Below are 26,007 nucleotides of genomic sequence, written 5' to 3'. Positions count from 1 at the left end.
ACTAATTTTCATTTTTCTGGGCCATGGCTTCATGGAAACTCTTTCCCCAGAGGCCCCTGAACATGGAACAACTATTGCCTGGCCACAGGTGTGTTCTGCCAAAGCTGGTAATGAGAAAAGCCGGAAATTCTCATGGCAGGATGAGTATAGAGTGAATTCGCTCAAAACACAGGCACCATCTGCAGTACTCACTCTCCACTTTTCAGTGTTGAAACCCCATTAAAGAAACCACTGGAGCATTGGCATAAATATTTCAAATAGAAGTTTGCAGGAAAAGACTGTTATTGAAAAACAATAGGCTTGGAAACTTACTATTTGATCAAGCCCTAAGGAAGATAATTCAAGCCAAGACATTTCTCTACTATGTGATTTACTGGGAGAGGATTTTCTTGCTTGATTTTGTTTAAGCCATATGGCTATTTAAAAAATCCATATATTTAGTAACTAGGAACTAACTAAATTTATAACCAAAGAATCAATCTTTCTTGATTTTGTTTCCAAGTATTTTGTAATTTGTAAGCACTGGCTTTAAATTGGCCTGTACAATGGGGCTGGTCGTGGTCATTAGGGAATTCTGCCTTTGATAAATCCCTTGCTGCCACCACCTGCAATAAAAACCCTATAAATTGAATAGAGACTTGTCATATTGTATTTACACTTTAATAGGCTTCGTGGTTGTTGAAACCGTGGCAGAACCATCAAGGGACTAGCCAGGCCAGGAGACCAACCTCTCCTAAAATGCGGGCAGCAGCCTCGCTCTGATGACGCACAAACACAAGCCTGTCCTTGGCCACCCTGTCGCTGCGCACCTCCCTCTTTCCAACATTCCACTGGGTCATACAGAGTGCCTTGATCACCGCCGGTGAACAAAGCAAGAAAAGAAAGGGGGAGAGAATTTGAGCGGCAAGGCCAAAATAATCTTCACTTCGGATATTTATGCTGGTTCCACCCAGAAATTTATCTTTCCTTAGGGCCATTACGTTAGGTCGTTCTTCCCTGAAAGGTATGGACCAAATTAAATTGACAGGGAAATGGGAAAACGTTTTGTGGTTGTTTTGTTTTGTTTGTTTTGTTTTGTGGTGGGGGGAAAAAACACAGAGCAGTTTACTGGCATACTTCCTCACTGGAAAAGTTACGATTGATCGCAGAGCTTCCCATCTCGCGCCTGCTTCCAGAACGAAGCTGAAGAACGAACCCTGACAGGACCCGCAGTGCCCCTCCCGACACTGAGTGTGTCCCGAGTACTCCCATGAAGGACACGGAGGACGACCCCTGCTCCCACAGTCACAGCAGAGAGCTGAGGGCGGCAAAGTCAAGAGGACCTTTTTCTCTTTGAACTAGAGTTCTTCGGCCTGGAGTTTTCATTTCTTTCTTTCCAGGATGGCCAGCGACTTAAAGTACTTCATTTCTTCTCCTCATTTTCTCTCACTCTCCTGCTTCCTTTCATTTTTTAATTCTCTTTTCCAATTCCTAGTCAAAGCTGTTTTTTTTAAAGGATGACTTGGGAAGAATACATGAAAGCATCTTTAGGTTCACATTTGTATTCAATAAGCAAGAAATTATGAAGCACTTAGGAAAGGCCAGGTTCTGTGAGAGTTAATAAAAATAGGAAGATGACAAAGACCAGACATTCTGCTGGGGTGAGAGGGAGTGGAGGGTAACTATTCATGCCTGGGGGTTATCCGAGGATAATGTGACCACCTGGCAAGGTGTGGCAGGTGCCACGAGCTGCCCGTCTCAGGTCCACTGTCCTCTTCCACCAGTGAGTTGAGCCCAACAGCCCGGGAGAACAGCTCTGCTTACCTGGCATCTCTTAGCAGCAGGAGGCGGACACGTGACACTGTTCTAACCAAAGAAATGGGAATGGAAGTCTACGGGCTTTTTCTAAGAAGGCTTTTGTGTTTTTGATTAAAAAAAAAAAAAAATTAGATGTGGCTAGAGCCTTACCTTCCCCCTTCTTCCTAAGCTGAGTGAAGTTTTGCTGTTTGAAGCAGCAAAAGTTTATTTCAACCAGGAGGTGAAAATTCAGGTCCCTAAGGATCAAGGGAATCAAGAACCAGAAAACAGCCTGGGCCCTTCAGGAAAGCAGTGAGCCTCAAACCAGCCACGTCGCTGTCTACACCTAAACATTCTCTGAAAATAAACTCCTATTTGTTTTAAACTATTTGCAAATAAATTTTTCTGATAAGTGCATCTTTAAAAAAAAAAAAAAAACTTCATAGCAAGTTGATGTGGTGGCAAGTGAGATCATGCAGACTATGATGATGCTTATTGTAGTGGAGATCTGGAAGTTTGTAAAGAGTCCAGTCATTAGGTCCCCTTTCTGCCAGGACAAATCTGGGACTGCTTGGAAAAGAGGAAAGCAAAAAAGTGACATGGTGCTAGTAGAATGGACAAACATGGACAAAGTGAAGTAAATCTGTAGTCTAAAAGTCCTGGCTTTAGAGATATTCTCATTGGCTCGAAGACACTGCTTCCATTAGCTGTCTGTTTAAATGGAAATAAGTCTGGAAGAGATAAATCATTTAGCCATAGCCAACATGGAACATGGAAAAGAACACCAGCTTTGGAATATTCTTAAGATGGACTAAAATCTGCCTTTCCCCTTATTATTTGTGTGGACTTGGACATGTCACTGTGCCTCTCTAAGCCTCGGTCTCCTCATCTCAGTCAATGAAGAATTGATACTGGCTTTGCAGAGAAGTTGATAAAGCTAAAGATAATATACACAGTGTGCTTGGAAAATGACTAGTATATATGTTAGCCACTTCAAACATGCTAGCTATAAGTCATTATTATTAATTGCACTATTATTATTATAATTATTATAGCATAGCAAGGATTGGTTGATCAGGTTGTTTGCCAAGATGACAGTGAACACAGAGAAGAGAAAACAGTAGGCAGGGACATTTAGGTAGGTGAGAATAAAGTATTGAAAGGAGATACTTTTCTATTTTATCCATACAGTGGATAACATGTTCCCCTTATTGCTTGCGTTGTGGACCACTGAAACACGATACCTAGAGAAAGTGGCCCCACCTGTGCAACACCGAAAGGAAACGTTGCCCCGGTAAATAAATGATGGACAGGGAGCTGGGTCTGGGGAGAGCTGCCCAGGGATTTCCAAATCAGAAATCAAAGACCACTCTGAGTTTTAGCTTTTCACGTTTGTTCTGTTTGACTGTTTGTTTTTATTCTGAATGATTTGCTGCATGATAATACCATTCACTGAGAAAGCAGGTTTTGGTGCTGGAGCAGATTTGGAGAAGAAGGAGCTAAAGTTTAGGGCAAGCCGAGCTGCTCTGAGGTACCTGCAGAAGCCGCATGTGGGTACCTAGGTGAATCTGACAAGAAGAATAAGAAAGGAAAATGGTTCAATACCAGAACTAAGCATTATCCATTTTAAAAAGCCAAATTGGGAGAAAAAAAAAAGTTAGAGAATAAGCATTAAGAAAAGCAGAATGGAAATAAGTATGTTTTAGTATTATAAAGAAAGGTAGTTAAGAATTTTAGAGAAAAAGGCATGGTAAAAATAAATAGATACTTAAAGCATTTTTAAAAGAAGTCATTCTTTAGTCATTGCAATTGTAAGTGAAAGAGTAAATATTAAAATTTCAACAAAGATTTTCATTAACTTAGTCATCACACAACCTGTATATTTTAAATATATTACATTTTATCCAATTGAATAGCTCATAGTCCAGTTCTGCTTAGATGAACAAATACTTGACTCAACATAATATTTGATAAAATCAGTACTTTATGATTTGCACTTGAATGTATAAAATTACCATAATATTGAAGTGTGTCCTAAAAGAGAATTTGTTTTTATAAATATATCATCCAAATAAATATTGCCCTTAATTTCACCATCTAGACAGATTATGTACTTCCTCTTCTGTGTTGCCCTTGCCCATGATGATTAAATCATTCTCAAAGTATTACTTCAGAAATACATAAGAAGTAGAGAAAGCATGAGTTTTCTATTTATACAATTCTAAATTTGAAATCTTATATTACTTTTTGCAATGTGACCTTGAGAATGTTAGGAAAGCCTTTGAGTCTCATTATTTGATTCTGAATTATGCAAAACATAATAGTGAGTTGCTGTGAAGATTAAATAAAAAGGTATGAATTAAGTACATAATACAGTGGCTGGAAAATCCTAGAACCTTAGCAAGTTCTTGTTGATGCTAAGATTATTAGCCTAGGTGTGTTGGCAACATCTCATTTCTTAGTAATTGAGTGTTAAAATTGTATGTCAACTCTACTTTTTATCATCAAAATAAGAATTTTTAACCATCCACATTATTCTATAGATTTGGTTCTGAATGACTTTGAGTGCTCTCTACTACAGTAGCTAAACTTTCATGAATGTTTCAAAGAATATGAAGAAAGTTTCAAGACAAGAGTTCAAAAGTATTTGGGGTCCTAGCAGCATTTCTGTTATAAATATAAAATTTCCAAGTGATCTCTTTTAAAAGCTAAAGGTAATTCACCTGTGATATAATATTTTAAAAAATAGAATAAATCCTAATACCTTATAACCATACCTCAACCTTTACCTTAGGCTTCCAAAGGGAAAAAAAAAAAAGCTTACTTTGAAAATTAACTATATATAGTCAACTATATTGTCCCAAATATCCCTCAAACACACAATTAATTTTGTAGGCACAATTATTCATATAACATTTTGATTACAAAGGTACTAAATGTTTTTAAAAAGGAATGAATATGATGAAACTATATTATACTGAACCCATTTTTGTCTGAATCTCCATTAAAATGTATCAGTTAAACACAAATAAAAATTAGGACTACATCTTATACATTATACAACATCCATATGTGGAATGCAGAAACTAGCAATTTATCCATTATTATTTTTTTTTTAAGATTTTATCTATCCACTTGACAGAGATCACAAGTAGGCAGAGAGGCAGGCAGAGAGAGAGAGAGGAGAAAGCAGGCTCCCTGCTGAGCAGAGAGCCTGATGTGGGGCTCGATCCGAGGACCCTGGCATCATGACCTGAGCCAAAGGCAGAGGCTTTAACCCACTGAGCCACCCAGGTGCCCCATCCATTATTTTTTTTTTTTTTTCATTTACTTTTTGAGAGTCGGGGGAGAGAGGGTGAAGGAAAGACAGACTCTCAAGCAGCTCCCCATGGAGTGATGCCAGACTTGATCTCACAACCCTGACTGAGATCATGACCTGAGCTGAAACCAAGAGTCAGATGCTTAACTGACTGAGCCACCCAGGCACCCACATTTAATTACTTTCTATTTTCCAAATAGACAGGTTTTGTAAAGTGTTCCACCTTAGTGCACAGGTGTGATTAAAATGTTTAAATTTCATCAAATTTATAAGCAATTTTTATATTTAATTTTATTATATGGAGCCAGGCTCAACCAAGACCTCTTAACGACATAAGTTTTCTTCAAATTTCTACTGACTTTAACATTTTCTGGGGACCTGATTAACAATTTAATCAAGGTGTTTGGTGTGGATTATATATTTCTCATTTTACTCTAACAAAAACATTGTGAAGTCGGCCACATTGAGGGGTAAGAAAATCAGAGTTTAGAGATGAAGAATTTTGTCCTAAAGGACACAAGTTCTATAAGGCAGAGCTGGGAATCAAATTCCAGAGCCTTTCCATATTCAAATAGATAATTCAACTGCTTGACCCTAAGGAAAACAGAAATAAAAATGGTGACGATGTTTTTATTGTTTAAAGACTGCTAAAGAATTAGTGCTTCTTGAAATATTCTGAAAATACAAAGCCTATCAGGAGTAAGCCTGTCCTTTAATTCTAAGCCAAGAATGAGCTAGTCACCCAGCCTGGCACTGGGATTTAGAGCATGGCTTTGGCCAAGTCTCAAACCTGCCTCCTGCTTTTTAGCGAACTGACCTTCAACAAATTACTCCTCTGTGCTCATTTCCTCATCTATAAAATGGGAAAGATACTAATACCTAATAGAGTTGTCAAGAGGGTTCAACAAGTATTGGTTAAAATCACTTAGAAAAGTACCTGTCACATAATAAATTCTATGTAAATATGTATTACTGATAATCATCTGAAAATTTTATGGGAATGTGGTCAGTTCAGCCAGAGCCTATTTAAATGTACTAAGTTGACAGATTTTGTTTACGCCCCTAGGGAAGATTTATTTTTTCAGGATAAATCACTGAAAGGAATGGCCTTTATGTTTATTCAGAGTAAACAGTAATTAGATGATTTACCCACTGATTGCATTTGCTAACTTCAGTATTTTTCAAAGTATCTTACACTCTCTGAAGACAAAGAGGCATAAGAATCTTTTAATTTAAATGGAGAAATAAAATACATTTAAAAAATAAAGCTCATTCTAATATGTGTCAGCTGAAGTGATTTTTTCATGAGTCGATATAGGAAATCAGCTTTCATTGAGCATTTTACTGTGTTCAGGATCCTATGCTTTGCGGGGATATAACCTCTATGAAAAAGCCAACAAAGTGTCATACTTAACTAACTTTTCTCTCCTCAGCCAGAGCTATGTAGGTTTAGCTAAAAAAGGACCACATGCTTTTCAAAGATTCTACCAGGAAATTCAAGATAATCAAAAATAATCGGAACAGACCACTATCTTGAAAATAGGAAAAAGAAACAAGAAATAGAAAGAATGTCAGAAAGAACTGGAAGACTGTCAATGATCTGTCAATAGTCTGACTTTTCCTGATTGATGAATCACACACTGTGCCATACGGAGGCCACTAGCTGATGACAGAGTTTAAATTAAATTAAACATTTCATCCTACCAGTCACATATCCAAGCACTCCATAGCCCCATGTGGTTGGGGGCTATAGTACTGGACAAAGCAGATACCAAAGAGCTCTCACCCTAAACCCTGAATCACAATTTGCATTTTAAGAAAATCCTCCAGGTAAACTGTAAATTCAGAATTTGAAAGGCACTGCCTCACTTATGATCTGTCTTTGGTTTCACAAGTCATATGGTACAAAACACTGAACTGATTTTCAGTATAGTGAAATACTGATGTCTGAGTCTTATGGAAAAGGCATATTCAATTACTTTTATTTTTTAATTTACTTCAATTTTTTCAGTGTTCCAAGATTCATTGTTTATGCACCACACCCAGTTACTTCTAATTACCTGTTCTAATAGTAGGAAAAGCATACCACCCTGGATTTCGAGAAACTATTTTGTTTCCTATAAATTAATCAGCTCTTTTTCTTTCCTCCTCCCCCTCCTCCTCCCCCTCCTCCTCCTCCTCCTCCTTCTACCTCTTTTTGTTCCCACTCCACAGCCAATTTTTGTAAGGACTATTGAGAAAGTACCTAGAAACTCTAAATTTGGAGTCTTTATTTTCATTTTACTATTGATTTTTCTGATATTCTGCTTCATGTTATTTTCAAGATACAGAGTAATTAAAAAATAAGGCTCCTGTCAAAATGCATGCAAATATGTTAAGCAAGCTGAGAAAGTCTGGAGCCTGGGCAAATGTCCATTCCTCTAGCAACACAGACATTGTATATTTAAGGATATCACCAGGGTTCCTCCTCAAGAGATTTTCAGATCCAGCTCTTCGTGTCATTCTATGAAAACTGAGAGGGCAGCACTGGCGAGATCCTTCAACAAAATGACAAGAATTAGTGTAATTTTGGGAACAGAAATGGCTTCAACAATGAGTATCTATGAGACTTCGTGTTTTAAGGAACACTGTCTCACACGGCTATGAATTCCTCTATGAGCCATGTCCTTGTCCTTGAAGATAGTGACTGTATCTTCCATTTCAGTATGTCGAATGACTATACTAGTGTTTGAAACATAGACATTCAATAAATACTTGTTAGATTAAATTCCATTGAATTCTCCTCAGGTGAAGGATGGGAAAGAGAAAAGGAGTTTCTATTCTATTTGCCTGTTTACCTGAGACAAACAGGTCAAATCTAACTGAGCATATGATTATGTTCAAGTATCTCATCTTATTTCATTTTTTAAAGATTTATTTATTTATTTGAGAGAGAGAGGGAGAAGGAGCAAGAGTTGGGGCAGGGGTAAAAGAAGAGAATTGCAAGCAGACCCCTTCTCTGAGCACAGAGCCCAAGATGGTGGGCTCCATCTCACAATCCATGAGATCATGACCTGACTTGAAACGACAAGTTAGATGTTTAACTGACTGAGGTACACAGGCATGCTTCAAGTATCTCATTTTAAAATGAAAGTTGCCTAGAATAAAAATTTAAAACTAGGGGCGTCTGGGTGGTTCAGTGGGTTAAGCCTCTGCCTTTGGCTCAGGTCACGATCTCAGGGTCCTGGGATCGAGCCCCGCATCGGGTTCTCTGCTCAGCAGGGAGGGGAGCCTGCTTCCTCCCTCTCTCTCTACCTGCCTCTCTGCCTGCTTCTCACCTGTCTGTCAAAATAATAAATAAAATCTCTAAAAAAAATTTTTTTAACTACCCTTCCTTCAGAAAAGGAAGTAAAAGTAGAATTATCTGCATAAAATCTACATCAAATTAATGTTTTTTTTTTCCACCACTTACATTCATGAACTAAATTGTTGAATAGTTTTGTTATTCTTTTTTCCTGTCAAATATATAAAACTCACAGAAAGGTTGTGTCTCTGTTGTGGCCTCTTCTTTTTTCGACTTTAGTGAAACACAAATCTTAGAAAATATTTGAGGTAATTTCTTTTTCAAATTCACGTTTCTGTCTGTTATTATTTTTTTTCCTGAATAACAAAAATATTAAGGAATTCATTATTGGAAAAACCAACGGTCAGATGTTTTGGCAGGAGAAATGAGCCTTCTAATACAAATTTGACTCTCATTATTTCTAGTATTTGTTGAGATATTCTATAGGTAATAATGTGTAGGCATCAACAGTAGTTCAATTTGTACTGGGTGGAAAATATGTCCAGAGAGCTGGGCATGCAGAAATGTGAAGCGTAAGGCCAAATGTCAGCATCAAGATGGGATCTTGATGAATCATCATTGATCGTTCTGCTATTGATGTTTTCTCTTGATGTACGTGGTGATTTCTCTCCATCACTTCCCTCCCTGACCTTGGACCAGGCGCAAAGGCTCTCAGTCAGTTTCCCCATCTGGAAGGGGTGGATGATAAAAGGGACAAGGAAATGATGTGAAAAGATGATAACCACCTTCACATGGGGGAGAAGTGACCTGAGCACTTTCCTCAGAGCACTCCATGAAGGCAAAGCTTTGTTCCCGTCTCCATTTCTAGACAGATACCTATCACCAGGCTCTCATCCTACCTTCACAGTCTTCTTGAAAATACAGCTTGGAAGTTAAAACCAGACGGAAGTCTTTCTAAAAAGAGCAACAGTGAACATTAATAGAATCAACTTTCAGGTCTCTTAAAGCAGATTATCCTTGGCAAATCTTGCCAGCAAAAACAATATTCCACTTCACTGCTTATTTTGTTAACAGCTCACATCTATTTATTCTTAACTTGGCGTGTAGCTTGCATTCAACCTTTAAAGTCATTTAGAAATGTGAAATTCATAGACTATTGTGGATGGAAGGGGCTTTAAAAATCATCTAGGCCTATCATCAATCTGAATGACTCCTAGAAGTTTAAACAATCCCAGTGATGTGGAATTCACTACTCCCTGAGGCAACCTATTCTATCTTTGGACCAAATCTGTACTCTAGGAAGAAGGAAAATGATAGTTGTGTTTAAGCTACATTTTCATGCCAGTGTGATTCACAAACTCTTTCCTAGCCTATAGTGGGTTGCAGGAATGAGATGAGAGCATTTAAGGAACAAAATACATGGTTTCCTACTCAGATTGTTTTGACAAAGAGACTCGAGCCTTCCAACAACCACAGAATAAATAAAACGTTCACCATGTTATAAACAACCATATACCAATAGTAATGGAACTTCTTTTCCAAAACTAACTAAAGATTATTACAGACTACCTGTGATTAGTCATATTATAGTCTCATACTGCCATTTTTTACAGGCCTTAAGCTATTACCCCTAAAACAAAGCATGAGCATGTAGCAAGAAATTAATACCTCTTTTTCCCTGGTCCCTACTAGGTACCCCCAGTTCATAATGCACGCACAAGCCCTTGATCCATCTCTATCCCTCTAAAACGGCAAGGCTTAAGCTTCTTTCCATTCTTTGTCATCCTTTTAATTCTCCAAAGACTTTTTAATCTTGGTATTTCTACTTCATTGCCATGCTTTTACTCCAACTCACCTGACTTTCATCCTTCCTACTGTGCTAACACTACTCTTCTAATCATCAGCCAATTGCTAAATGGCAAATCCCAAGAACATTTTTAAGATCTTAACCTTCGTAGAGCTCAGAGATGTGCCTAATGCATCTGATTGCTAGCTTTGTCTTAAACCCCACCCCTTTGTGACTCTTCTGTCTACCCTCAACTTTTCATTTTGTTCTGCCTCTCCATTAAGTGTTGGTACTTTACCAGGAACCGCCTTTGGCAATTTTTTCATTTGCTTCATGTGTTCTCCCAGAGAAATTCCATCTATTTTGAGATTTCACTAATTGCCTGCATACGTCCAGCCCTGACGTGCCCCACAAGCATCAGGCTCATTTGCCCCCACGAAGGGAATGAAATATGAGATGTTATCTACAGGACAAGTAATAATTAGTGAAGGGACGTGGCTGGAAGGATATCTGGGGAAGAAAGAAAACCACAAGATAGAAAAGCATATTTTAAAAACCGGAGGCAGAAAAAAAAAAATGACATATCCAAAGAATTAAAGGGTGGCTCAGTGGGTTAAAGCCTCTGCCTTTAACTCAGGTCATGATCCCAGGGTCCTGGGATGGAGCCTTGCCCCTGCATCCAGCTCTCTGCTCAACAGAGAGCCTGCTTCCCTTCCTCTCTCTCTGCCTGCCCCTCTGACTACTTGTGATCTCTGTCTGTCAAATAAATAAATAAAATCTTAAAAAAAGATAAAAAAAAAAATGTCGGGGAGGCCAGTGCTCATCATTAGCCTTAGCCAAGTAAGGCATCCCTCATCCAAATCAGTTGTTTTACGAAATCAAAATCCTGATGATGATTAGCATTTTTTATCATTTTAAGAAACAGATTCATCAACCAGCAAAATGAACTAAATCAGCTCAAATTTGGTCCTTAGGTCAAATCTGAGGTCAGATTTTGATATGTGGAGGTACATCCCTGCTGGCACAGTCCTTTTAGTTATTAACCATGCTGTGTTAAATTGTGTACAAATGCTCTGGACCTGTGCCAGTTCTCTATGCCTTTGTCATCTAAGAACGACAAATTTACATGAACACAAAGCACAGTGTGTATCATTTCTGATCCAGTATATACACGACCAAGCAATTCAAGGAAATGAAGTTCTGAAATAACGAGGATGGTAATTGTTTCACGAGTATGGAGTCTCACTTCCACGAGATGGGAAGTGCTCTGGAGACTGGTGGCTGCACCACAATATGAATGTACCTAATGCAACTGAACTATACGTGTAAAAATGCTTAAGATGGCAAATTTCATATTTTATATATTTTACCATAATTACATATTTTAAAAAGTAGAATGAGTTCTTTAACAACTACTGGCTTAATAAAATACCTAAATATGCCCCTCTCCCTTCACGGTCATGTGAGTCCCTCAAATCCAAGTCTATCACCAGTCTTACCTTGCATTGACCGTGAATATCATCTTTAAACCTCATTCCCAAACTCCCATCACATGAACTCTATCGCCCTGACATTTTCAGGTTGCCCGGCAATCAGGGATGAAGCTACCTTTCATCTAGATCAGTTAAGAGTCTCTCTTTCTTTAAGAAATTCTTACTGTTTTGTGTGATGTTGGTGGGTTATTGTTGAGAAAGAAAAAGAGAGAGTGGGAGAAAAGAGAGTGTATGAACTGCCGGAGAAGGTGGCTGGTGCTTCAGACTTCCTTCTTTCCTTCCTGAGTTTAGGCTTACAGAAGCCTCACTAAAGGCTTCTAAAGACAGAAGACAGAAGACTAAAGACAAAAGACAGAAGACTGTAAAGACTAAAGACAGAAGCCTCACTAAAAAATTTACCTCTCCCACAGAGTTTAAACTGCCCTGGGAAACTGAGCTGTGTGTTTCCAACCCAGAGAAGATAGAAGAAACACAAATAGATAGGAAAATTAAACTCTTTTGTTGACCATCTTACTCTGATTTTTCTCAAGTTCTAATCCCTTTATTTTGTGGTGACATGTTTTATGAAACCCACTCACCTCTATTATCTCAATAAGTCTCTACCACAATTCTGAGATAGATGTTGTCTTTATCTCATAGGTAAGTATTTTAAATTCAGAAGAGTTCCTCGCCTGAATTCAAACAGCTAGAAAGTGGCATGGACTCTCTCTCTTGTCTTTTAACTCTAAATGCACTTTACTTTGCACTCTGCCTCGAGTAACACCTGCTGGTGTAGTCTTTGTTTAACTTTTCCCAACAGGTGCAAAAGTGTCTGATCTTTAGTGTTAGTCATTTATTTGCCATAACGGAAAAATGTCTCCACTGACAAAAGTGATCGTTATATCTAAACCGATAAAATGATTGCTAGACCTAATGTGGCGTTTGCTGGATCCAGGTAAGTGCTCACTTGACATTCCACGAACAAAAGGTGATTTATTATAAGCACTCAGGGGAAATTTTCCAGCGCTTACCAAGACCAGCATTGCAACTGGGTCTGGCTTTGACCTGGATCTGAAATTGGAAAGCATGAGGGAACCTTGAAGTTGCCTGTCCTGACTCTACTTCTGAGGCCACAGCTGTTCAGTTTTCCTAATTCTGTCCCTACCACCACGTTCTACCCTCCCCAGATCCCGAAATGGCAGCGCAAATATGCAACTGCAGTCCCAACACCAACCTACAAATCTAGTGTTCTCAAATAGGGGACCCAGGTGTTCAAATTCTCAATTTCTAAGAGAGTGAAATGGAGGGGATGGAAATCCAGAGAATCAGCTCAGGTCAACACTCCACCACTGATTTAGTGTGTATCCACTATAAGGATCAGAGTGAATGGTCATTTTTGCAAATGAAAAAAAATGGGCATGCTTTCTGTGGTATCGGCCTACTTCAGCATCTGTGTCTCACTTTAGATCACAATACGGTTTGCACTTAAAAAATAAAATAAAAAATCCGATGACTCACTGTCACAAATGATGCTGTAATGAACGTCAGAAAAATGCAATTTAAGTGAAACTCTAATTAACAGTCATCCAGTTGGTAAAAATTGAGAAGTCTAAAAATATCAAGCAGGCAGAGAGATGGGAAAATAGAAATCTTAAATTCTGGTCCACCCACAGCAGTGGAAAATTTGGCTATATCTATAAAAGTAGGCACTATGCTTTAGTACAATTTCAAAATACTGCCAATTACAGTCCTTTAGCAAACTCTTGCTCAGAGTATCGTACACATGAACTAGAAGAATCCATATAAAATGTCATAGTGATGCCTCTTGACAGAAGACAGAACTTTGGAACTTGAGAAAGTAACCAGTGAGACCATCAACAATTACATTTTACATTTTTTATATGTAACATACTTGAAGATAAAATCATAAAATAATAACATTTCTTAACTCTGGGCAGAGAACATAAGATCATTAATATATTCCCTATATATTTATGTGTTTTATCAGCTTTATAATAAAAACAAATAGGAAAATAAACAAAGCCTTTTAAAAATTAGAGAAAAAAGTCTTTTCTCATGTAAACTGCCAATCATTCCCCAAGGATTGTGCCCACCTCTCCAACCTTGGGCTCCACTATTCTTATCCCCTGAGACCTGCAACGTGGAAGTGAGCAACATGATGAAGGAGAATCTGTACAGAATGCTAAAGTTTGGGAAGCAAGAAGTGGTCTGTCAAGGCCAGGTTCATGAGGCAGAAGTGGCAGTGGTGCAGACAGGATTTACAATTGCCATAAAGAAGACTTGCAGGCAACAGAACCAACTACTGCATCCAGCCTGTGATTGGGTAAAAAGCAGTAGCAAAGCCAGTTTCCCTATCAGAGAGTTCTTTGGGGTGGTATATATATCTATATCTATATTTATATAGATATAGACATATATTTGGAAGTTTCACTTCAAGTTAGTACTCTACTTCTCTCAAAATTTCGGGAGCCATTCAGTATCTTTTTTTGTTAAACTTTTCTATTACAAAATATAATGTAGATTCATAAGAATGCATATTAAAATACAATTTAATGACTTATTACAAGGATAACCTTTGTAGTCACAAAGAAGTAGAACTTTGCGTGTACTCTAGAGGCTAATACCAACCCTCCTTCCTCCTCAAAAGAAACTACTAATCTGACTTTTAAAATAATTATTTCCTTGGATTCCTTATAGTTTTATTACTGGAATATGGATTCCCAAAATAATACAGTTCACTCATTTTTAAAAATATATCTTCTAAATCTTCCTAACCCCCTTTCTCCGTCTCCCCACCCCCCTCCCTACACTGTGTGTGTTATATAGCAAGTTTATTTAAGACTGTTGAGTTTCACAAAACACAGTATGTGCTTTGCTGACTTTATCTTCATGGTGTAGATTCACATGCTGCACCATTTCCTACAGCTCCTATAAATTCAAATTACATATAAAGATTGGTCATATTCTGATTTGGTGATTTTTTAGGGAACTTCCTCAGAGTTGATGCTGTGTTCTTCCATCAGGGGACCCACAGAGTTGTCTTTCATTTACGAGTTTACCAGCAATTGATTCTCAAAGCCTGTTAGGCTTTGCGAATGGTGATGCTCTAATTCACCCATTGCTTCTGTAATTATTAGCTGGAATGCATCTGTAAGAGACATTTCTCTGCATCTACTATGGAATTATCCAGTAAAACAACTCATAAATAGTAACACTTAGAACTTTTCCTTTGTTTACCAGGCTTCAAAATATAGAGTTGTTTTCTTATCTTCCAAAACTGATAATTTCTCTATAATGTTGCATTCTGACCTCATATATTTAAACATATTTGATGTCTTCAAACCATTATAGTTAGAACACTTATTGACATACAAATGTGCACATCTTTAGACACAAGGAGCCTCTTCGAGTTGGCTCTAAGTCCTTTAGCTCTGAGGTTTGTGGTCTCTGATAGCTCCTTTCCTGTCTACAGTGACAAGATATCTCACAATTATCTGCAACACTTTTGACCCAGGCCACTAGATTCAGACATCACTCCCAAAACTTTTCTGTTTGTTTCTTTCTTTTAGGAAGGAAATCATATTTACTGAGCTCCAGGGATGCACACTGCTGTTAAGCTAGTCATTATTTTGATATTTTTAGGGGTTAGAACTAGAACACACACACATATATTTTAAAGAGAAAGCATCTTATGATTTCACTATAATTCTTTCAATTCAATTTCAGAATATCAGGATTTTGACTTACCCTTGTCTATCATACATCTGTATTTCACGTCTCCTCCCTGAGAAGCTGGTTTTCATGATCTCTAAGAAAGGAAATTAAAATGCCACATAATTATATACAATTGACTCTTGAACAATGCAGGGGTCAGGGCACCAATCCCCCTCACAGTAGAAAATCCTAGTATAAATGTCTAATCCCCTAAAACCTAACGACTAATAGCCTACTGTTGACCAGAAGCCTTGTCAATGACATAAATAGTCAGTTAACACATATTTTGTATGTTATATGTATTGGATACCAGGCTCTTGCAATAAAGTAAACTAGAGAAAAGAAAAATGTTACCAAGAACATCATAAGGAAAATACATTTCCAGGACTGTAAAAAATGTGGGTGTAAGTGAATCAGAGCAGTTCAGACCAGTGTTGTCCAAGGGACAAAGGTATTTGCTCAATATCATGTTCCATTCACAACGACCTCAAAATAACAATACCAAGATTAACATAACCAAGATGATTATTGAAAACAATTGAACATTTTTGCTTATATTTCCCCCATTCTCTCTCAATTTCTGCTTATTTACATTGTCAGAGCATAGAGACAGTACACATTCTATTCTTTCCTTTATAGTCCCAATTTAGTATTAGTTGTATGAACAAATACACAATTAACATTTACCCCCAGTCTTTACATCAAAGTCTCTGGCCGTTTTGTTGACAGCTCACAGTCCAGTATATTCCATAGGAAGAGCTTAGAGGAACAGTATTTCCTGAACTCTTGCTTATACGTAAAGGTTTGCCTGTGGCCTTTATACTGGAAGGTCAGCTTGCCTTGTTTAATCATTAGTTCACATTTTTTTTTTTAACCTGAGTATCTTGAATGTGATATTCCAATTACCTTGATAAAAAGTTTTGCTATTTAAAAGCTGACAACAACATGAGTTCCTTTCCCTTGTAAGTAACTGGGCATTCTTTCTGGATATTTAATAATTAATTTTCATTTTTCTTTAATGTGCTATAATTTTACCATAATATAACTAGATATTGGTTGTTCTAGGTCAGTTTTCTCAAGAAGTAACGTATCCTTATAAACTGCAATTTTAAATTTTTTCTTTTTAATTTTAGGAATTTTTTTTTAGTTATAGCTACTGTAACAGTTACTAAAGGTAACTCTTCTGTTTTCTTCCATTGTGGGGACAGTGTGAGTTGGGGGACTACTATAATACAAGCTTAGGGATATTTTTGGCCTTTTTCCTCTCAAATATCTTTATTACTTTGCTTTTTGAAATCTTTATTTTCACTTCCTACTTTTTTTTTTTTAAGATTTTATTTATTTGAGAGAGAGGAAGCACACCTGCATGAGAGCATGAGCAGGGGTTGGGGCAAAGAGAGAGGGACAAGCAGACTCCCCACTGAATGTGGAACCCTAGGCACCACTCGATGCCAGGACCCTGAGATCATGACCTAAGCCAAAGTCAGACATCTTTTTGTGGGCATGTCTTTATGGCATGCTTTACACTGGCTGGGGATGTTAGCCTTCTCCTTGAAAAGGATGTCAACTACCTCCATTTTGACCTCAGTCTGTGCTTTCATTTTTCTTTTCCTTTTTTAAAGATTTTATTTTACTTATTTGAGAGAGAGAGAAAGAGAGCACAAGTAAGGGGGTCAGACAGAGAGAGAGGGAGAAGCAGGCTCCCCACTGAGCTGGGAGCCTGGTATGGGGCTGGATACCAGGATCCTGAGATCAAGTCTTGAGCTGAAGGCACATGCTTAACTGACTGAGCCACCCAGGTGCTCCCCCCCCAAGTCTGTGCTTTCCAATTAAGTTCTTCTTTACAGGTTATCTCTTAATTCAAGCAAAAGATCCTGAGGGTAAATCATCCCAGATAGAAACCAAAGCTAACCTTTCAAGAAATAAAGACTTCCCTGAGACCAGCCAGACCCTGCAGGACTGACCCCAAGACAATGGTCAATCTGACCTTTACTGCCCACCTGCACATACCCACTGACCTTTGTCCCACATTTTCCTTCTATAAACCTACAAGTATTTTTGGCATTTGGAAGACAGTCTTTCAGATGTTAGTCCACTGTTTCCCTGGTGGGAGTCTCTGAAATAAATTTCTCTCTTGTTTTCTCTTGTTTCACCAAGATTTCTCTGCCTTTGGATGTTGTCAGTGGTGAGTGGCCAAACCTGGTCTGTTTGGGACCCCTGGAGCCAGGTGCCCTTACATCCCTGCGCCCTGGCTACAGCCTCTTCTTTCAATAACACTGCAAGGCATTTGACCTCTATTCTTTTTGTTGCTCTTTTTATGTGAACTTAGTTGTCTTGAACTACACTGAAAAGCTTGGTCTGGATAGCATTTCAAAACTCACAGCTGCAAAAAAATTCCCTTTGGTGATGTTTTCCCAAAGTGTCACAAAATACGGCAGCCTCCGTGTTGACTTGTTTCACTTCCCCAACTTTGACCTGGATGTTCTCTCCCACTTTGTCTACATTTTCCCTGTGCAACTCAATTTAAATTCGATTCCCATGAGTTTATCTTAGTGTGGGGCTGTGTCCTGGAAGGGCAGAAACGATGCAAACCCCTCCCGACAATTCCAAAGACTCCTTGTTATTTATACCCTATTGAGTGTGCAGAAGTTCTCTCAATTTTAGCTCACAGTTTTATCAAATGGACCCTCTTAGCACTTCAGTGAAAATCTGATGGCTATTCAAGGGCTCTCCGGGCTGTAGCTGCCCCGGGCTTCTGCTGACACAGATGCCGACAACAGGCATGCCTTGGGGCTGTCATTGATTTGTCTCCCTCTAGTCAAATTTGGAAATTGATGAGGATATGTATGCTCTCTGTGGATTTTCAATCTGCTAATCAAGTTCACCTGTGTGTTTTGATAAGGAGAGGAATCTGAGCAGATTCAAAATCGATACTGCTGTTATTATCTTGTTATAATCCAAGAATCCTACATGAGTCTTTTTAAGTAAGTTTATTGAGGTATAATTCACATGCAATTTCTATAGTATACCAGTCTATAATTTTTGACAAACATACAGATATGTAGCCATTTTGCAACCACTGACCTATTATCTGCCCTGAAGGCTTATTTAGCCCTTTGAGTCTGCATTCTTTCTCAGAGCATAATGCAGCCAAAGCCCACCCCAGTCTTTGTTAGCACTGAACCCTGTGTCTTAGAGGATGGGACTTTCTCAGAGATCCAGTCCCTTCTCTAGTGTTTTAAGACGTTAGTCTGCATCCAAAGCCATTTTCAAGCTCCCCCAAGTAGTGTAGGATGACTTCCTTACACTCTGGCCCCAGGGGCAATGAAATGTCCCCTGTGCCTCCATGGATAGGGGTGGGATGCCTACCCGGGAGATGTTTGTGTGCATAGAGTGCCATCCTAGGCTACGCACGCTACTGCACTTTTGTGGCTCTGTCTGCTTAGTTCGGCCTGGCAGGGTGAACCCAGGACGTGAACATGGAGCCCGGGAAAGGAAGACAGAAGAGGCACCAGCTCTACCGCAGCTCTTCTTCCCTGACGAAACTGAAGCCTTGCTGAGGAAGCAGCGGCGAAGTGCTGTTCGCTCCACAGACTTTGTCCTCTCCTGCTTGTCTTCCATCTTACTTCTGAGTACCAGTGACTTCCAGAAAAGTCTGAAGGCAAGTGTGAATTTTTCTCAGGAGTTAACATCCCAATGGTTCTATACCCTTATGCTAGCCCACACTTTGCCATTATCTATTTGAAAATATTTTTACCTTCTTACAACTTGTGTGGAGACCTTGTCTTCCTCTCACTGTCGCAGGAGAAATGCTTTCCACTTTCTGCTTGTCCTTGGCGGTGCACATCTTAAAAATTCAGACTTGTTGGCTGTGCCACAACCTCAGCTCTTTCGTGGGTTCAAAAAAAATTATGATTTTGTACATTATCTGGTTTTTCTTGTGATTAGTTGGAGGCCATGCTCTTTTCAGCTTTCTACACCTTAGGTGGAAGCCAGAGATGTCGGCATGCTCTTAATACATCTCTTTTCTGCTTTATCAGCCAGAATCAATTCCTTGGGGATATGGCTAAGAGTCATGATAAATGGAATGGAAAAATTTAAAACATCATCAAAATGTACTGCAGTTGAATTTAAGTTCAGTTCAATCTGATGTGATTGAGATTAAAAATAATTTATGAACTATCACTACCCCTCACACAATCCACATTTTGTGATATTTCACAATTATCTAAGAATGTCTCACTTCTTGCAGATTTACTACCTATATGGGTCAAAACAATCTGAGTAAATCAATTTGTCAGCAAGAACATCTTTTGTTTCCTCACAAAGAAAAAAGGAAACTATCATAGTAATTTGTAATTACAGTGACACAGTTTAGCCAAGTTCAACCTTACTTAAAACCTTGATTTTAACCTGATGTTAAACCTAACATTGCCTTACTACCAATAGTTTACTTGGTCCTAAATTTGCTTTTTTATCAGAACAAAAATGGGTACAGGATAGTTTCTGAATATACAGATTACTTTGAAGTCTCAGAAAATTGATACTAGTCTAACTCTCTTCTTCAAGTTACTTTGTGTTGCCTTTGACCATGTATCTTTGTATCCACTCCTGCATGAGCTTGTAGGAGAACTGAGTTGATGAAACCAACTAGGTTTAATGGGCTTATTTGGTGTTATTTCTTTTTCCGTGTATAAACAAACAAACAAAAAATTGTGTTTCAGTGGAAAACTATGTCTCATCTATAGCACACCCTTCTCAGTTATCCTGTTCTAGCCGTGTTGATGGTCTTTGTTCACTGTTCATTTGTTAAATCTTTGTAAATTGTAGGTAACAGATAGTAACTTTTAATTGACTCCCTCCACCCTGTGGAAAATCTAGTTTTGTCTTCATTTTCAGTTTATTGCAACATTCCTTTATTCCTACATAAATGTGTGCTCCTTTGACTTCTCCATTGAATAGCTTAAACATTATCCTAATGCCGTAAGTAAAATATCATGTCACAGGAGTTCAATATTTCATATCTGTATGACGCATGATTTTGTCTTTTCCTGATTACCCTCTGTCACCAATATCACTTTTCTGAGGTCTCTTTTTGCTGGGTCAGACTTACAGTAACCCCAGCATTCTTATTTATCAGAAGCTTCTTAATCTTAAAGAAGATACTACTTTGTGAGGACATGGGTCAAAAGTCAAGAAATCTTGAATACAATTAGAACTGAAAAAGAAAATTCAGGATGTCTGGGTGGCTCAGGGGGTTAAAGCCTCTCTGCCTTTGGCTCAGGTCATATTCTCAGGGTCCTGGGATTGAGCCTCACATCAGGCTCTCTGCTCAGCTCTCTGCTTCCCCCTCTGTCTCTGCCTGCCTCTCTGCCTACTTGTGATCTCTGTCTGTCAAATAAATTAATAAAATCTTAAAAAAAAAAAACCTGAAAAAATTCAAATACCCTTGTGGCTACAATCTTTTGTGGAAATTGTTGCTAGTGATTTATGCATTCTAAGGGGCTTACAACTTTCACTGATATGTTCTCAGGCCTTGAACAATTCATAACATGTGTTCAATTATGTTTGGTAATATAATTATGAATATAAACTTTAAAAGTGGTTTCTTCTACACATAACTTCCAAAAAGGAATTGGTCAGTTAAATCAGAATGTTCAAGGCTAATTTTTACTGTATTAAAATGATATGGAGGAGGGATAAAGAAAAATAAATACAGTGACTTCAATGAAAGACAGCTGCCTAAAACAACATTAACTTAAAAAGAACAACCAAACGTTGCGAAAAGTCAGAACTACCTAATTCCCTAACATTTAAAAGGGGAGGGATTGGAGAGGGAGACAGACAAAGCTTATTTAAAAAAACAAAAAGGAAACAAACCTTGCTGGTGTTTTCTCACCATTGAAGCAGAACTGTGAACTTCAAACAGAAAGAAGGATCCTGTATTTCTCCTGTGAAGAAATTTGAGAAGAACAAGATGGCAAGGCCCTTTACTTGTTTGGGTATTTTGATTAAGTTAAATGTCTCTCTGTCCATTCTCAACTTCTGTAGAGATATTCCATTTTACTTTTTTTTTTCCCTAGTAATATTTTAAATTTAAACCCAGGTTTTTTGAGGTTTGTTTTTTTTGTGGGGGGGGGTTCCTCATAGAGAAATTTGTTTTGTTTGTCCCAAGAGAGATGAGCAGGCCCTGGAAGTCTGGAAAGGAACCCAAGATGCAAAGCTGGCAGACAATTTGCCTGTCAGGGTAATTTAAGGCTTTGCTCTATCACGGAGATTATGGTTAACTTTATGATGTAAAAATCCCTTGTTTACTGAAGTAAATCTGCAGAGACTTAACATTTTTTGAATATTTATAGTTCTATCACTTCAAACAAAATATTCTCTTTTATTCAAACATCCTCACTACATTAAGAAAGCATTTGTACCACCTGGTTCTGTTAATGAAGAGCAAGAAAAGCAAGAGAAAGACAAAAGGAGCAATCATCTATTTGAAAATTTTTAAACTTCTGAACTTCTTCAAAAATGACTTGTCTTTAATTATTACTCTTAGTTTAAGAAAACTATAAATCATGATTCATGCAGATACAAAAATACTCATGTATTAAAAGGTTTTACTTTACTTATTTGATATGAGGGAACCAAGCAGATGTTATTATTGGTTCAAAAGAAAAGTCAAAAGAGCAAAAAAATTATATGATGTTAAGGAATGTCGAGATGAATTGCAAATGGGAACAAAACTAGATTTTCCAGAAGGGAGGAAATAATTAAAATCACTACCAAACAGGACATTAGTTATCTATTCATTAGTTACCTATAACTATTAATAATTGAAAACTAATTCAAAGACAATGATCAGAGTAAGAATTAATAACCTGGAAGAATTTGCTGTAGATTGTGTAGTTTTCTATTGAAACACAAACAAAATATTCTACTGTGATTGTCTATCACTGTAAATGTAGAGATAAGGTATGAAAAGGAGCTGGTGATACCCAATCATTACTAAAAGGGGTTATATTGTACTCGATGTTACTTTTATTCTAATATTTGCAAAGAACACTAAAAAAAAGTAATGTTTTATTGATATACTCCTTGTTTTAGTTTTATCACTTCCCCCATGTTCCCAATTTGTTGTAATTACTTCTTTCTCTATAATATATGCAAAGGAAAACTAAAGGACCAACAGGCAATTTGATGTAAAATAAAAAAGAGTAAATACATAGCAATAAGAAAAGAATAAAAACACACACAGTTATGAATGTGTTCTGCACTCAAGATATTCTACTTTGGGGAAATAAGCTTTATCTAAAATAGTCTTTACTAACTACAAAAAGAAAATGGCAGAAATTAAATCAAATAGAGTGTTATTGGGGGTCAGTGATCCATTGCAAATTGACTATCATGAGCTATAAAGGAACTCAATATTAAGTAACACTAGACTGGTTTGGGCTATGTATTGGTTGAGCTGGTTGGTTGATTAGATGTTTGTTTTGTTCTACTTTTACTGACTACAGAGACTCCTACTTTACCAGATACCTTCAAAAATAAAAGCTAAAGGAATAAAACCGAATGGGAGCTTCAGTGATTTAGAAAAAGACCAAAGTATATTTTGAAATCTTATTTTATACAGAAAAACATACATAGATTATGTTGACAAATGACAAATGGTCAGCATTTTTAAATGGCTGGTTTGGATTAGTATAGAATTGATTTGAACATTTTGTTTCAGTGGAAGAAGGCAAAAGGGTGAGGGGCAACAAAATCATAATTAGAGATTATGTGGTTACCCAGGTGGATTTTCAGGTCTTAATTGGGACTACCGTGAACTTTTTATATTTTTCATGTAACTCATAGATATTTAAATCTGTTATTTAAAATACATATAAAGAGTTCTGGGCAAATTTAACATGTTTTACTCTTATTAGATGGAGTTATACCTCTCATAGGAATTATATGAAAAACCATTACACCCATTTCTTGTCCTGCAACTACAATTTTAAACTACCCAGTGAATAGGGAAGGGTTTCTGGAATGGGATGATAAATACTTATCACAAGTGGCTCTGTCCATGGCAAGCATTGCTAATTGAGCTCAGCATTCTTTAGTATTCAGCTGAGGTGTGTTTTCAGAGTTATTTATTTAATACAAGGCTCCAGTCAGCTTCTACTACTAAGCTGTTGGAGTTGGCGGGCAAGTTTAAACCTATTTGCCACTACTGACTGAGATTATCAATAATTGATTATATACCACAGAGAACAGAAGCTAGAAGAGCCCGTAAATCCAACACCTGACTGGGAAAGAATATGAGTTCTACTTTCTATGTTTTCACAAACAGCTTTTTATTGGTTTCACATTGCCTTTGGTTTAAGGTCCATTTGGTGTTCTAACAATTATTACTGATCCCACAGAAGCTCCTGCAGGGGTCTTGGAGGAGTTTCCTAGGAAACTTGAAATAGCAAGAACTCATGTGATGGTAAGTGAGTAAATCTGACAATGCCTAATCGGTCAACATCTATATTTAGCTTCTCACAATGGGAGTCCACCTCCTCTAAAACCACTCAATTTCAGATTTAGTAGTTACCCTTCATACATATTTTGCTTCCAAACTGCAGTCAGACTCTGTCTGATGTTGGCCAATATTGCCATGTTAAGTCAGCCTCATAGTACCACTCTGCAGCTAAATTCTGCCTGAATCATGGGGCGTCACATCACACGGGCTTATCTCTCATACCATGAGAAACATGCATATCTATGCTGATTCATTGACACCCCTTTTTGAATGCCTCTTTCTTTTTTTGTTAAAGATTGATTTTCTTGTTTGAGAGAGAAAAAGAAAGCACAAACAAGGGGAAGGGGCAGAGGGAGAGGGAAAAGCAGGCTCCCCCCTGAGCAGGGAGCCCGACATGGGGCTCAATTCCAGGACCCTTCGATCATAACCTGAGCTCAAGGCAGATGCTTAACCAACTGAGCCACACAGGCGTTCCCGCTCTTTCTTCATAGTATTGCACAGCAACTCAACACGCAGTTATGATTTTCATCCTTATTTTCAATCCTAAATATCATGATTCCTACACCTTAAACATGTATATTTGTGCTCATGTTCATGCTCCCAGGCTGGGTTCCAGACAATGAAGGACAGCCCCTCCACACTGCAATTATTCAAACTAGCCACTCCTAAACCTGCCTATCCTGCCATGCACATCCTTCTGAAAAAAAAACACAATAAAGGCTCTTTCCCACAGTTTTCCATCTCTTTCCATCTCCTACCTCATGGTGGTACTTCCCTGTGTGGGCGCCCCCGTGGTGTGGTGTGCTCTTACCCCTTGGGAACTGAGAACAACAAACTATGACAGTAATTTTTAATCTATCAGTCCTACTATATCTTATTTTCTACCAACACATTATATTTTAAGACACTTTCTCCACCCCATTCTCCATCCTCCTTCTACTGCCTATCCTTGACATTTCACTTTTGTTATTATATACTGATTCAACAAACAAACAAACAAAATGTGGGATACCTGGGTGACTCAGTTATTAAGCATCTGCGTTCGGCTCGGGTCCTGATCCCAGGGTCCTGGGATCGAGCCCTGCATGGGGCTCCCTGCTTGGCCGGAAGCCTGCTTCTCCCTCTCCCACTCCCCCTGCGTATTCTCTCCCTCTTGCTGTGTCTCTGTCAAATAAATAAATAAAATCTTTTAAATAAATAAATAAATATTTTAAAACCCTATTATCCAAAAAATGGCTCTTTTCACACACAAACATGCAATTTTTGTCAACTACTTCCTTTAAGGAGTACTCTATTCTTTATAGTATATATACAGAGAATATATATATTTAGTGTATATATAGTACATATATATATATATAGAAAATATATACATATTTCTTCTCTATATAGAGAAGAAATCATCTCTTTTGCCAAAAGCAAGTAAAAATATTACATATACTGATACATGTTTAAACTTAAATTTACTTTTTTTAAACTTGAATTTAATTTTTAAAAAGAAATTATATTTGAGCAGCTACTCTTTTAAAACTGAAAACCATAAATGAATCAAAGATCTCAGTCTGTGAAGTTAACCAGAGGCACATACATGCACACACAAAGAAGAGGTGAGTCATAGGTGGATATTACAATGCAGTGAATGTGTTCTATTCCTTTCAGTGATGCGGATATGAAGATGAACCCCTGACTTCCTCCATTGTAGAATTCTTGGTCTGGAAAATCACAGTTTGTTAAGGAAAGAAAAAAAAATTAAAAACACTCATTCAGCTTCCATTCTAAGACATTAGCTAAACACACCAAGTGTTTTATGCACAGATAGCTATAAATTGAGATGAAAAACAAAACAAAACAAAAAAAACAGAAACAAAACAAAACAATAAAACTTCCAAAACAACAGGAGTAAAGCAAACAGTAACTGTCTTCTGCATTACATGCCAAGATCCCCTCCGGATCTCCTCACCTGCTGGTATTGAAAAACAAATACAGTCTAGCAATTCCAGAAAGAAATTATTAAGCCCAGAGAGTATCTCACTACCCATTGGCACCAGAAGTTGAAGAGCCCTCAAGCTCTTGGAACAGTTCCTTAAAAAGAGCAATGAACTGAGAAACCTCAAATGGGGCCAAGGA

This window comes from Mustela nivalis, assembly GCF_964662115.1.
Source record: "Mustela nivalis genome assembly, chromosome: 14".
NCBI lineage: Eukaryota > Metazoa > Chordata > Mammalia > Carnivora > Mustelidae > Mustela > Mustela nivalis.
Note: the sequence above shows the minus strand (reverse complement) of the source record.